Source organism: Budorcas taxicolor, chromosome 23, assembly GCF_023091745.1.
Source record: "Budorcas taxicolor isolate Tak-1 chromosome 23, Takin1.1, whole genome shotgun sequence".
NCBI classification, from domain to species: domain Eukaryota; kingdom Metazoa; phylum Chordata; class Mammalia; order Artiodactyla; family Bovidae; genus Budorcas; species Budorcas taxicolor.
In genome coordinates, this window is record NC_068932.1 from 43,276,498 (window position 1) to 43,292,445 (window position 15,948).

Here is a 15,948-nt window from a genome sequence, read left to right on the forward strand (position 1 = left end):
CTGCGGTGATCGGGGGCTACTCTCGAGTTGCTGTGCAAGGATCCCTCATTGCGGTGGCTTCTCTTGTTGCAGAGCACAGAATCTAGGGCTCATGGGCTTCGCTAGTTGTGGTTCCCAGACTCTAGAACAAGGGCTAGGTAGTTGTGGCACACAGGATTAATTGCTGCATGGTAGGTGGGATCCTCCTGGATCAGGGATCAAACCTGTGTCTCCTGCATTGGCAGGCAGATTCTTCACCACCGAGCCACCCAGGAAGCCTCTGCTATTCTTACCAATACTTAAGCTCTCCTTGGGCTTCCCTGAGAGTTCCGTTGGGAAGGAGCCTGCCTGCAATGCAGGAGACCCTGGTTCAATTCCTGGGTCGGGAAGACCTGCTGGAGAAGGGATAGGCTACCCACTCCAGTATTCTTGGGCTTCCCCTTTTGGCTCAGCTGGTAAAGAATCTGCCTGCAATGCAGGAGACCTGGGTCCGATCCCTGGGTTGGGAAGATCCCCTGGAGAAGGGAAAGGCCCACTCCAGTATTCTGGCCTGGAGAATTCCATGGACTGTATAGTCCTTGGGGTCGCAAAGAGTCAGACACAACTGAGCAACTTTCACTTTCACTTTCAAGCCCTCCTTGGATGTTTCACTCTGGAGGTTGTCTCCTCCAGACTCCTGCTCACAGGGGCCTGCCCTGCCTGAGCCCCACCCCCTCCCTGCAGGCTCCACCTGCCTGACCCTGAACGTGACCTGCTGGGCTGCCCTGGCCCCACCTGACCGTCCAGGCTCATACAGCCTCTCCCCAAGCCAAGGCTGTGAAGCTTTTCTGTTGCAAGTGACAGAAAATCCTCCACAAACCAGATAATGAGGGAGGTGATTTCATTGTCAGGATTCGGGGTTCCTGAGATGCATAGCCCCCTCAGGCCTCCTCTCCTGGCCTTCCTTACCTTCGGATTGTTCATGCCTTCTGGGAGATCATTTTCAAATTAAAACAATTAAAAGTTAAAGACAACTTTTGTAAAAGTCTAAAAGTTTTTTGTAAAAGTTTAAAAGGTTTTTTTCCTTTTTAATTGTTTTTGAAATCAACAAGGATGGGGACTTCCCTCGTGGTCCAGTGGTTAAGGATCCACCTTCCAATGCAGGGGATGAGGGTTCCATCCCTGGATGGGGGCTAATACCCCACATGCCACTGGGCAACTGAGCCCGCACTCACCACAAGAAAGAGCCCACATACCACAAGTGCCTGAGTGCAGCAATTAGGACCTGATGCAGCCAGAGAAATAACAATTTTTAATTTTTAAAATAAAATTGACAAGGATAGAGGAAATAATGATCACTACTATTATTTCCATCATTATTATAGAATACTGATTAGCTGAAGCTACCCCCACAAATAGAAATAATAATGAGCATAGCCCATGGAAAAATTCATGGATCATGGCTTTAACATCATTCTTAGAGGAAAAGTCCAAGCTTTCAATAGATCAAATAGAAAACAAGCGAAAAGGGAAGACACATGAGTGTAACTCAAAGGACTAGAAAAAGAGCAACAGTCAATTCAAGGTAACAAGAAGGACCTAAGTAAATAAATACAGGCATAAAGAATTTTTTTTTAATATTCAGGGAATTCCCTGGCGATTCAGTAGTGAGGACTCCACGCTTTCACTGCAGGGGCCTGGGTTCAATCACTGGTTGGGGAACTAAGATCCCACAAGGCACACGGTATAGCCAAAAGTAAAAATTGAGATGATTAGTTGAAACATGAAACATCATTGAGGCAAAACAGAAATGATGAATATGATCAAAACACAACTATGCAAAAGATAAAATGAAAATGGGGAACATCTCAGATATAACAAATATTATATTTGATATTAAATACTTAAGGGATATTATTCACAACCACAAGCCAATACTTTAAAGCAGATTAAATGGAAATATTTCTGGAAAAAATGAGAAGTGCCAAAATCCGCTCAAGAGGAAACAGAAAAGTTGACTAGATCAATAGCCACAAGAGGCAGCGAAAACCCATGAGAAACGAAGGGATGGAAGTAAGCAGCACCGCTGCCAGATGGCGATCATCGCGCGAAAAGCAACAGTGTTTCTACGTTCCAGCCAAAACTAACTGGGAAAATGTAGCCAAGAATATATTAGCATTTATCACAGCAATAACAAATAGAAAGCACCTAGGAATTAGCCTAGCAGAGACTGCACAAGATCTCTGTGGAGAAAATTTTCAATCTAGTAAAGTCACCGAAGAACAGGTGAGAAATTAGGGAGTTGTGCCCCAATTATGTATCGCACAGGTTCGCGGCACCAAGGTCAGTTCTCTGCAAACTCACCTGAAAATTAACAGACGACCCAATTAGGAAAGTTTCAGGAACTTTAACAGGTCGACCTGAAAATTCATATGGAAAATAAAAAGCACACATGAACGGCTAAAAAAAATCAAAACACGATACTGGCAAGGGAATAGATGAGACAATCTAAGAAACAGGAGAGGGATTTCAGAACCACATCAAATGATGTGAACAGCAGAGAGGAAAGGATGAATATTTCGGAAAATGATGCTAGAGATATTAACCTGATGTGTGAGGAAGATTTGGGCTCCTACCACATACAGATTATACTCCACATAGAGAACCCCGGGTCGAACATTCCTTCCATACTTAACTCACTGGCTGTATTTATCACCTAAATTTCATGTTGCCTAATTAACAGTCATTAGTCTGGGTATCGTGGTATGTCTCATAATTTAAACATACATTTGTGATGGTTTTTTTTTTTGGCTGTACCACGCACAGCATGTGAGATCTTAGTCCCTAGACCAGGGGTTAATCCATGACTGCATTGGAGTCTTAACCACTGGGCTGCCAGAGAATTCCCATTTGCCATACTTTTTAACACTGAATGCATATTAAGCCCTTATGCAATCCAAACTTTTCCGGCATGGAAGAGCATTTGAAAGAAGCAAGTTCTACACGAAAAGATTCTTGAAATCCTTACACTGAATCACAGAAGCAAATAATCAGGCTGCTTCAAAGGAAAGATAAGCTACTGGAGCATTCTGCTTCTCAAAATGCAGAGATAAACAACCCAGGATGAACACCTGCCATGCGGTGCTGACACATTAGCATCCATGAAGTAAGAAACAAACAAAGAAAGTATAAGAAAAGTGTTTGCCCTGGATCTTCACTTCCTCTAGAACTAGAGATAGTTCAGATTCTCAGTACAGAGATAGTTCAGATTCTCACCAAAGCTCTTTAGATGCAGCCATCAGTGGTATTTGGAAAGTCTTCATATTATACATAAAGAAAAGAATATACAAATGAAAAATATTATATATAATGTAGTATCACATGATAATATAATTTAACATAATGTAATATGTACACACATACATATTCCAAGGGCTTCCCAGGGGGCCCTAGTGGTAGAGTATCCACCTGCCAAAGCAGGAGATGGAAGAGATGTGGGTTCAGTCCCTGGGTCAGGAAGATTCCCTGGAGAAGGAAATGGCACCCCACTCCAGGATTCTTGCCCAGAAAATTACATGGACAGAGGAGCCTGGCACGCTACAGTCCATAGGGTCCCAAAGAGTCAGACACGATTGAGTGAGCACACACACATTCCAAATAGTTTAAGGACTGAAATATGAAGTTCACTTTTTAAAAAAGAGAAAAAGCCTAATGGTATCAAAGTTGGAAAGAGTTTCTTAAACAAGATGCCAAAAGAACCAAGTACGTGATGAGAAATGACAGATCCAACTCCATCAACATTAAAGATTTCTGTTCAATAAAGAATATATTTTAAAAAACCCACAGACAAACTGAACAGATGAGTGACAGGCTGGGAGAACTTTTTCTTCAAAGTCTGTCTGAAATTTATAAAAATCATTATGCAAATTATACAAGTAACTCCTACAAATCAGTGAGTGAGAGAGAATCAGTCCCTCAGGAAAGTGAGCAAGCCTGTAAACAGACGGTTAACAGTGGGGAGACGGCATCTGATGTGGAAGCGAGGAGGCCTCTGCCAGAGATGCGGGAACAAGGAGACACCACCTCCAGCCATCTGATTCTCAGAAAACGGAAGGTCAATGAGAGCACAGGCAGCTGTGAGCTTGCAGAACAGGGGTCCTGCTGGCTGGCAGGCCAGGCTGCTGCTGCAGGATTGCAGCCAGCCAGGCGGCGGGTACCTGCTCTCTACAGCAGCCTGGGATAGGGGGACAGGCGTGGGGCTCCTGAGTATGTGTCCCAGAGTCATGCCCACAGAGCCCCCAGGAGATATGGAGAAGGGCGATGGGCACAGTGTTATTCCCGTCACAGGGAGGGGTGAGGCCTGTCACCCAGAATGGCAAGGGGTGCACTGGTGTGGGTTGTCTCAGGCTGCCCAGGCTGCTAGAACAGGGCACCAAAGACTGGGCAGCTCCTTCACGACAGACTTTAATCTCTCACCATCCTGGAGGGTGGAAAGTCTGAGATCGAGGTACCAGCACACCCAGTGTCAAGCCCGAGCCCCCCTCCTGCTGTTTTCTGGGCGTCACTTCACATGGCAAGAGGCATGAGGGAGCTCTCTGGGGTCCCTTTTGCAAGGGCACTAATCCCATTCATGAGGGCTCCACCCTCATGATCGAGTCACCCCCCACCCCAAGACCCACCTCCAAATACCATCACCTTGGGTGGTGGAATTTTAACATGTGAGTTGAGCAGGCGTGGCGGGGTGGGGGGGCAGGGCTCGGGGCGGTCACAAACATTCAGCCTAGGTTTGTGGACTTCCCTGGTGGCTCAGACGGTAAAGCATCTGCCTACAATCAGAGAGACCCAGGTTCAGTCTCTGGGTCAGGAAGATCTCCTGGAGAAGGAAATGGCAACCCACTCCAGTATTCTTGCCTGGAAAATCCCACGGATGGAGGAGCCTGGTAGGCTACAGCCCACGAGGTCGCAGAGAGTCGGACACAACTGAGCAACTTCACTTTTTTGGGGGGGCAGGGGTCAGTGGGGTCACAAACATTCAGCCTATAGCATGAGTATACTCATATAATGAAAATTCCACACGGCCATCCAAAGTACTGAGCCAGACACATATGGCAACTAGGACCAATCTCAAAAACTTAATGTCTGGCAAAAAAGAGTAAGAAAGACAATAAGATTTACGGGCCAATGCTATTTATGGAGATTTTAAAACACATGCAAAATGGCACTCTATTTCAAGGAGCCATTTGTATTTAAATAAATAGATAATGTACTGAAAGTAGATTGGGAGAATGTAAATTAAACACACTGAAGTGGGTACTACTGGGAGGAGGGAAACAGGAGTGAGAAGGGAAGGTGAACGGGAAATAATGAAGCAAATAAAACCAAGTGCAGCCTGGCTCAGGCCACCCGCAACATGAGCCAAGACCTCAGCTGGTTCTGGGGCACGTCGGTACTACACGCGTGTGCAAGGACAGTGCTGGGGGCCCTTCTCCACTGCAAGAGTGGCTTCTACAGAGGGACAGAGGAAGTGTGGATCTTACTCAAAGTCAGGACCTTGCCAGCGCCCCCTCCCATCCTTCTGCTGTGCGCCAGCCCCAGACCAGCACCTCCAGGCTTTCCTCAACAGCCATGGCTCAGACCCCAGGGCCCTGCTTCAGCCTGGAGCACCTGCGTTCTCTACCTGCCTCTGAGGCCTGTGCCCTCTGACCCTGCCCCCCACCCCTCCAGCCTCTGGCCAACGCAGCTGAGAAGACAGAAGCTGGAAGGTGAGCTCACTACCAAGATCAGGACAGTGGCCTCTGAACTGGGGGCCGGGTACTCCAGGCTCTGCCCATGCCGACTCTCAGCACAGTCTTCTAAGAGCCCCGCACACACTGAGAGTGGGCCCTGGACATCCCTGAAGCCACAGAGTGCAAGGAAGATGGCTCAGCTAACGACCTGGTGACTGCCAGGCTCAGCTGCTGTCTGAATACTGCTGAGTGTGCTTTCTTGATAATTCGAAGTCAGCCCTGATAATCATAGAGAATAGGAAAAAGAATCCTCTATTCCAGGGGGTCCCAAGGACAGTTGGACAGGAAGGGGTGGACAGAGGACCCCACCCACCGAAGCAGCAAAATGCCAGAACCTCATGGAAGGGGGCACTGCCAGGGGTGGCATTGGTTTGCCTTTCAGGGTAATTATTAACTTTTTCAGGATGACAGTCTGAGCAGTGAGGGCCCTGGGACAGGGCTCGTGTACCTCCCAGGGCACACGTGCTGCGGAAGTGCCTATGAATCCACAGCAGAAGGAAGGGAATGATGGATGGAAGGGAAGGTGGGAAGGAAGGACAATAAATGATGGATGGAAGGAAGGAAGAATGATCGCACAGGGGTACAACAAACTCAGTCTCACAGTCACAACCCCCAGAGCAGGGCCTTTGACAGCACAGCATGTTTCATGCACACAGCTGGTTATGAAATAAAGTTACTTCATCAGAACATGTAGCAAGCTAAGCACATCTTAGAATCATTCAAGTAAATGAAACTTACCCTTTAAGTGCCGGGCTTTTTATTTAAACCATTTAGGATAAAAACTCCTTGTTCATTGCAAAATGGACCAACACTCCCTGCTTTTAATTACCCACAAACAGCAAACATAATAACAATGTTTTCATGGGTGTAATCTGAGCCATGTGGGTCTCACCTGTTGTAACACCATGAGGACTTGGGGATAATGAGGTCTGAATGTCCACTCTGCCTGACCCCCAGCCCACCAGCTTCATCTCTGCCCATCTCACCTCTAGTCTTCCCTCTCTCTCGGACCCCAGCACTCTCAGGCTCTTCCCTCTATCAAGACCGTGCTCCCCATGATACTGTAATGGTTTGGTTCATCACCTGGTTCCACACACATTCAGCCAAAATTCTGGGCTCTGTCAGCAGTGTACCCCACGCCCAACTATGTACAGCTCAGTCTGTGGCAAGAGGGTGTCTTTAGACAAGGGAGACTGTTTTCTACCTTGCTTAGGGGCCTCCGGTGGTCATGTATGGATGTGAGAGTTGGACTATAAAGAAAGTTGAGCCCCAAAGAATTGATGTTTTTAAACTGTGGTGTTGGAGAAGACTCTTGAGAATTCCTTGGACTGCAAAGAGATGCAACCAGTCCATCCTAAAGGAGATCAGTCCTGGGTGTTCATTGGAAGGACTGATGTTGAAGCTGAAACTCCAATACTTTGGCCACCTGATGTGAAGAGCTGACTCATTGAAAAAGACCCTGATGCTGGGAAAGATTGAGGGCAGGAGAAGGGGATGACAGAGAATGAGACGGCTGGATGGCATCACCGAATCAATGCACGTGAGTTTGGGTGAACTCTGGGAGTTGGTGATGGACAGGGAGGTCTGACTCGCTGCGGTTCATGGGGTCTCAAAGAGTCGGACACAACTGAGCGACTGAACTGAACTGAACTGGAGGCCTGGCAGTTCTGTGTCTCCCTGCTGGGGAGCGGCCAGGTCCAGCATGCCCTGACAGGGGACAACTAAGCTGACCAGCTCCCTGGAGGCACCTGACTCCTCCCTGCAATGGTGGGGCCTACAGAGGACCAAGAACTCTGCCTTGGGCTCAGGATACAGAATCCTCAGCAAGTCCTAGGATGAGTAAGGATGATGACAAGGACCTCAGCTCAGAGAAGACAGGAATAGATGTAGCCCAGAACAGTTAGCACTCTCAGCTGAATGAGTTTGTGTTCACAGGAGACAGGAGGAAGGGGAGTCATGTTATAAAGACCATCACCAGAAAAAAGTAAGAGGTTGAGGGGGGGGCGGCAGGGGCTGGGTGCCCGGAGATGGCCAGCACATGCATGTCCAGCAGCCTCCCCTTTGCTCTCCTTGGCCAGCCCTTCCCCATCTCCCTGATCACTTAAAGCTCCATGTACCTGAGGACTTAATCTTTTGTCCTCGTGTCTTCTCCCTCCACCCTCAATCTTGTTAATCTCATCCTTTTTCAGGACTTTAATGTCACCTGTGTATCAAAAATTCCTGAAATGACACTTCCCAGCCTGAATCTCTTTCCTGAACTTCAGGCTCATGTACCCAGCTGCCTACTCACCACATTTCCTCTTGGATGTCTAACAGATATCTCTGTCAGTTAGAGACTGCTGCGTAACAAGCAGCCCCAAACTGAGTGGGCCAAAAGAACCGTGTCTTCTCATGATTCTTTTGTTCAAGAGCTTAGACAGGGCTCATCTGAGTGGTTCTTCTGCCCCATGTGATGTTGGCTGGAGTCCCTCCCAGGGCTACAATCATCTGAGAATGCTGGGGCTAGAACGTGCAGGAAGGTCCTTCTCACTGGTCTGGAAGCTGTTGGCCCAGCAGTCCACAGGCTTCTTCTCCAGCCTCCTTACAGCACAGCAACTGGGTTCCCAGAGAGCAAAAGCAGAAGCTGGCCGGCCTCTTCAAGGTAAGGCCAGGAACAGACACAGCATCGTTTCCCCCCACTCTACTGATCAAAGCAAGCGACAAAACCAGCCCTAATTCAAGGATGGGGGAAGGAGTGGGAAGTAATGGCCACGTGACATGAAGGACACAAGGGAAGGAGTTGTCAGTAGCTCCCTTTGGATCACTCAGATGACATCTACTCCATCACAAGTCCTGCTGTTTCTGTCCTAAGAATATATCTGGAATCTCATCCCTTCCCCCCACCACCACTGCTCCCAGCCTCACCTGAGTCACCAGCATCTTTACCCTGCTTCCTCACCAGCCTCCTGAATGGCCTCCCTGGGTTCTACCCTTGGAGTCTCTTCCCAGCATAGCAGCCAAGTTGACCATTCTGTACTTTAGGTTGGATAATGTCACTTCTCTGTTCAAACCTTCCTGTGCTTTCCTATTTCATTAAGAGGGGAGCCAAAGCTCTTACTGTGGCCCCCAGAGCCCTACACTGTCAGCAGCCCCCATGTACACTCTGGCAGCACTGGTCAGACCACCGTGTGCCTCCCTGACTGCCTTCCAGCCAGCCTGGCCTTTCATCTGAAGAGTCCCCTGCAGCCCACAAAGCATTGTCTTAGCAGGAGCAGCTACATAACTTGCAGGGCTCAGCACAAAATGGAATTACAGGTCCTTGTTCCAAAGGACTAAGAATTTTGAGACAGGCGATCATTAAACCAAGGGCAAGGAAAAGGAGTAGAAGGTATAAAACAAAGTAAATCCCAGCCCTTGGACCCCAGCCCTGGGAGCCTGAAAGTCCTACCAGGACTCAGGGAGGACCCCAGCAGGATCGGCCAGGGTGGTGGCAGAGGGGCCCTAATTAGGGGGCTCACACACAACCTGCAAGTCAGGCCACCACAAGCCCCAGCCCCACATCAGGACAGACTTAATGACCTGGGTTGGAGTCACCACCAACATAAAGTATCTTGTTCCCAGCAACTTTTACAAGGCGTTTATGGCCCCAGGACACCTCGGGCCAACACTTGGCTCATGGGCCAGCTGCCCAGACAATGAGGGCAAAGAGGCGGTTAGCACAGGGTCCTGGAATGATGGGCACCAGGGCCGGGGAACTGAGGCCCATTCACCCCCTGCGCAGGACTGGCCCCCTACCTTGTTACCTGGCAGTTTCCCCCCTCGCCCATCCCATCACTCAGTCCTGCAAGGGGCCTTCACCTCCACAGACTGGGGGCGGGGCTCACAGCATCGTAACCAGAATCCTGGCGTCTGGGAAGCCCATCACCACCCATGTTTACTTGCTGGTTCGTTTTTCTCTTTTCCTTTTTGGCCGTGCTGAGTGGCACATGGGATCTTGGTTCCCTGATCAGGGATTGAGCCCGCGCTCCCTGCAGTGGAGGTGCAGTCTTAACCACTGAACGGGCAGGGAAGCCCCTACCACTAGGGTTTAAACGCAGCCCCAGGAAACACAAAAGCCACTGGAGGCAGGGCCTGAGTCACTGCCTCCCAACAGCGCCAAGGACCCTGGGAATACCTTGAGTTCCCACAGCCCACTCCATTGCTTTCATCAACCCACGTGCTTCACAGCAATTGATCTGACATTACATTTTTGTTCATCAAAGACGGTCATAACAAGAGTCCAACGTACAGGAGCTAAGCCCTCACTCTGATGTGATTCCAGCCAAAAGCAGGGAGAATTTGTACCCTGGGTCCCTCTGTCTCAAGGTAACTGTGAGATTTCCGTGCTTTTCTTGTATGCAGCCACCATTTACTGAGAACTTAACATGTGTAAAGCTACGGGAAAGACTTCGCATGAATGGTCTCACTCAGGCCCCATAGCAACTTGGGAAATAAGCTTGTCATCCTCCACCCCATGTCACAAGTAAGGAATCAGGTTCAGAATAGCCTGAATACATATCCTGGGGTTAGTGATGGGCCTGGAATTCCAACCCATGTCTGCAGAGGGTAACACTGAGTGACTTCCATCTCCTTATCAAGATTCACCCCTCCTGAGAGGCAACCGTGGTGTCCACATGGGTAAGGAGCAGCCAACTCTGCCTGGCACAGTCAAAGAGGGCTTCCTGGAGGTGGTGATATCTAAGTTGGGCTTAGAATGATGAGTAGGGTTTGGCTAAGAGAGAGGAACAAAGAGAAGAAGGAGCATGCGCAGGGCTCTGAGCACAGCAAGCAGAAACCAGAGGCGTCCTGGCATCTTGGTGTATGTCCTCAGAGGCTCTGAGATTTGGGGTTCCACCCTACTGTTATTAATAATAGTAATAGCTACCACATGTGTATATGCCTGCTAAGTCGCTTCAGTCGTGTCTGACTCTTTGTGATCCTATGGACTGTAGCCTGCCAGGCTCCACCGTCTGTAGAATTCTCCAGGCAAGAATACTGGAGTGGGTTTCCATGCCCTCCTTCAGGGGATCATCTCGACCCAGGGATAGAACCCACATCTCTTATGTCTCCTGCATTGGCAGGCAGGTTATTTACCACCAGCACCACTTGGGAAGCCCAGCTACCATACAGCCAACACTTACTATGTGCTTTATAGAAAAACCATTATTTTCCCCCAGAAGACTGAGAGCCAGGGACATTAAGAAACTGACCATGTGATCTCAGGTGCACGATGGAGCCAGGTCCACATCATGGGTTCCATTTGCAGCCAGAATCCACACGCCCAGTCTCCACACAGACAGCCTGTTGATGGGGGGCTCATGGGAGCCGGCAGGAACAGTTTTTTGTGGGGTTTTTTTGAGCAACTTCACTTTCACTTTATGGCTAATATTACACTGTATTAATATATACAGTTAATCTTTGAACAGAATGAGTTTGAATCGTGTGGGTCCACTTAACACATAAATTTTATTGATAGTAAATATTACCGTGCGGCACACTCTGTAGTTGTTGAATCTGTATGTAGAATCTTGAACAAGGAAGGACCAAGTTTATGGAGGGCTTATTCTAAGTTATATATATATGGAATTTCAACTTGATGTAGGTTTGGTTTTTAAACCTATGTTTAAGTTATGCATTATTTATGGAATTTCAACTATGATGTAGGCTTTCCTGATCTCTGCATTGTTCAAGGGTCAAACTTCTTTAGCTATTTATCTGTTGATAAACACTTCCGTTATTTCCATGCCTGCTGCTGCTGCTGCTAAGTCACTTCAGTCGTGTCCGATTCTGTGCAACCCCATAGACGGCAGCCCACCAGGATCCCCCGTCCCTGGGATTCTCCAGGCAAGAACACTGGAGTGGGTTGCCACTTCCTTCTCCAAGGAACAGTGTTGGCATTGGTATTGGGGAGACCCTACTTCCTCTCTCAGCTCTGGCACTCACTTCTCAATCCTGAGTAAATGACTTCGCCTCTGGGCCCCCAGTTCCCTTTCCTTCTGCTTCACAGGATGTCAGCAGGATTGCAGTGGCCAGGTCATGGAAACATTTTTCTGATTATGGTAGGATAAATAACAGCCCCAGGATTGTTCGTGGGACTTGCCTGGTGGTCCAGTGGCTAACACTCCACACTTCCGATGCAGAGAGCTCAGGTTTGAGTCTTGGTCGGGGAACTAGATCCCACATGCTGCAACTAAGACCTGGTGCAGCCAAATAAATAAATATCAAGGGGGAGAAAATATTGTTCAACCCTAGTCCCCAGAATGGTGAACATATCGCTTCATATGGTAAAGGGGACTTTACAGATGCAGTTAGTTAACAGGGAGATGGAAGACTGCTCTGGATTATCCAGTGGGCTCACTGAAATCACAAAGCTCCATATAAGTGAGAAGTGGGAAGGTCAAAGTCGGGGAAACACTGACGAGAGCAGAGGTCAGAGAGATGGGTTTTGAAAACAGAAGGAGGAGGGACTTCCTGGTGGTCCAGTTAAGACTGGGCTCATAATGCAGGGGACACTGGTTTGATCCCTGGTCAGGGAAGATCCCACATGTCCTGTGGTGCAGGAAAACACACACACACACACACACACACAGAATAGAGGAAAGAGTCACCATCAGAGAACGGAGAATGCAGGCAGAGAAACTTGCAAACCTGAAATAGGCATGGGCTGGAATTCTCCCCCAGAGCCTCCAGGAGGAAGCAGCTGTGCCCACGACTTGACATTAGCCCTGTGAGACTGATTTTGGACTTCTGTCCTCCAGAGTTGTAAGATAAATTTGTGCTAAGTCTCGGAGTTTGTAGTAACTTGTTACTGCAGCAAGAAAAAACTGATACACTGGCTCTCATACCCTACTCACAAGGGAGTGATTCCAGCTGGGACTCTGCACCCTGAAAATTTTACACAAGTATCTCCTTTGGTCAAAGCAAAATAAAAATATTTTAAAGGAGCTGAAAAATGTATAACCACATTAAACCACACCAGTGTCTTCCTGCTGCCCCCAGCTGAAACACAATTTCTTTTCAAAGAGTGATGCTAAGGTGATTCCCAACAAAATCAGACCTGTTTGGATGGTGTCCGCTGCTTGTCACCAAGTAACCTTGTCTGCTCACGGATGCCGTGGGACTCTGGCTGAAATACAGCCCTGGGAAAAGGCACACTGCTGACCAAGCAGGGGCCCTAGCGGAGCTGGAGGGTGGATGTTTTGGGCAGATGTTTCTAAGAGCTATTAATATAATTCGTCAACTTTGTGGGCAAGAAGGGTGTGGTCATAATTTATTAATAAAACTAATGAAAATGCATGGCAGTCAAGGGAAGGCAGAGCCCCAGAGACGCTGCCCAAACTGCCCACACAACAGAAAACGGTCAGGGGATGGGCCTGGAGTCGGGTGCTCATCAGTGCTTGGCCGTGGAGTCTACCCTCCTACACCCTTGTCCCAGAATGGACTGGATCAGCAGAGCCCAGACAGGTCTGTCTGACTGCATTCTGCCGGCCACCTATCCTGCCATGGAGGAGAGGCCAAGACAGGAGGGTCAGAGATGGACCTTCTAGTCCCTGCCAGGGACCAAGGCGAGTTACTGTCCATCTCTGGGTCTCAGTTTCCCCAGCCAGAGCCAGAGCTGGCTGGACTAGAGGACCCAGCCCGAGGGTCCTGGCTTCCTGGTCCAGGCCCTCAAGCTCAAGTCCAACTCCACCTCAGCCTCTCTTTCCCCCACCTCCCCAGATGGGGCCCAGCTCCAGCCAGAGCATTGACCAAATTCCAACAAAGAGGGTTACTTTCTGCTTGCTACTCAACCCCTCCCCATCTCCCTGAGGTCTCCTTGAATGAGGTCAAATGAACTTGACCTCATTTCTTGATCTTGGGGCCAATAGATCATTTATTCTTAACTCTCTCATTCCATGCGTTTGGCACCCCTTTCTCTTCTCTTTTCAGATCTTTACCCTCCATCTTGGCTTAAACCCCCAAAGACAACCCAGAGAGAAGGACTTGGGTGCAGGTGGTGTACTTTGGAGGTGGTCCCAGGAGGCACAGGGAAGATACAGAGAAAACCAAATAGAGGGCTGGTCCCCCAAAATGATACAGGGTTTCCCTGGTGGCTCAGATGATGAAGAGTCTGCCTGCAATACAGGAGATCCAGGTCCAGTGCCTGGGTCAAGAAGATCCCTTGGAGAAGGGAATGGCCACCCACTCTAATATTCTCACCTGGAGAATCCCATGGACAGAGGAGTCTGGCGGGCTGCAGTCCATGGGGTCCCAAAGTGTCAGACATGACTGAGCAACTAACACTTTCACTTTCAAAATGACAAGTTGGAGTCCTAATCCCTGGTATCTATAAATGTGACTTTATTTGAAAATGGGGTTTTTGCAATGAAGGGGTAAGGTCTTTGCATGTAATTTAGTTGCAAGTTAAGGTGAGAACATACTGCTGTAAGATGGGCTCTTAATCCAATATGACTGGAGTCCTTATAAGGAGAAGAGATGCAGAGACAGGCAAAGACAGGAGGAGAATAACACGTGAAGGCCGTCACGCAGAGAGAAGCCTGTCACGTGAAGACAGAGGCAGAGATTACAGTGATGTAGCTGCAAGCCAAGGAACTTCAGTCATACTGGATTAAGAGCCCATCTTCTTGAAGAATGGGAGTTTCCCAGGTGGCACTAGCAGTAAAGAACCTGCCTGCCAGTGCAAGAGACATGAGAGACGCAGGTTCAATCCCTGGGTCAGGGAAGATCCCCTGGAGAAGGAAATGGTAACCCATTCCACTATTCTTGCCTGGGAAATCTATGGACAAATGAGCCTGGTGGGTACAGCCCATGGGGTCGCAGAGTCAGACACGACTGAAGTGACTTAGTATGCACACACATACGGCAGTGTGTTTTCATCTTGTGGGTAAATTACATGACCTTATCCCTTCATTGCAGATAAAGTCCTCCATTTTCAGATAAAGTCACACTTATAGATAACAAGGATTAAAACTTACATATATACATACATGCATATATACACATGCATAAATGCACGTATGTATATAGGCTTCCCAGGTGATGCCTGTGGTAAAAAAAACAACAACAACCTGCATGCCAATGCAGGAGACATAAGAGGCATGGGTTAAATCCCTGGGTTGGGAAGATCCCCTGAAAGAGGACAGGGCAACCCACTCCAGTGGGTTCTTGCCTGAAGAACCCCAAGGGCAGAAGAGCCTGGCAGGCTACAATTCATGGGGTCACAAAGATCAGACATGACTATAATGACTTAGAATACTTGCACTCATATATAAACTTCTTTTGGGCCATTCAGCATCTTTGTATGCCCTTCCCCACTTCCTGTAGCTTGGAGGAAAGAGGAAGTCTGTTCCATTACAGATGCTGAAATGCCAGAGACTTGCCTTCCCAGCCTCCTTTGCAGCCAGGGGAACAGGCATTTGATGAGGGTTCTGTCCATTAGGTACCCATGGGAGCCAGTGACAGAGTCTGAGACTGTGTGGACACCATGCTGGGGAGGTTGGGGGCACCAGAGATACCCACACGTTACGGAGGCTTCCAGAGTTGGGCTCAAGCAGCAATGGCCAGCTCGTTCACTCTGGGATCACCAGCGCCCGCGGAGGTGTCAGTTCCCATAGAGGCCTCAGGTGTCTCCCCAGGGGCAGCCCTGCTGAGTGATTCTGAACATTTTTACTGACTGCACAGCCTCCAAAACTAGTTGTCTGACCCATACAGAGATCCTGTGAGCTGCTCACACCCTTCAGTGCATTTGTTTTGCCTTAATAAGCAGAATTAGCTTCAGCTGATTGCCATCAAGCTCCATGACTGATGCAATTTCATGTACACAGTTCTTTCAGCTTTTGCTTGCAACTATTCTGGCTCTGGGATTCTGGTGGGAGGCTTTGGGAGTGGGCCAGCACTGATCCCCATGGGCAAGCGGCCCTGGTAAGCATTCTCTGTGCTTTTCTTCTTTATAACAACACTATTGCATAGATAAGTTTATTGCTTGGTTTTTGCAATGAGGAAACTTGAGGCTCAGAGAAGGTTTCCAACTTGCCAGAAGCAGCAGAGCTCAAAAGGATGGAGGCGGGATGTGCTCTGGGTTGGTCTGACTCTAAATCCTAGGCTGTTCTGCCAGGAAACTCTCTTGGGAGGGAGGGGTCACTTCCTGCTGGGAGTCCTACCTGAAAATAATTCCCCTGCTGGTTCC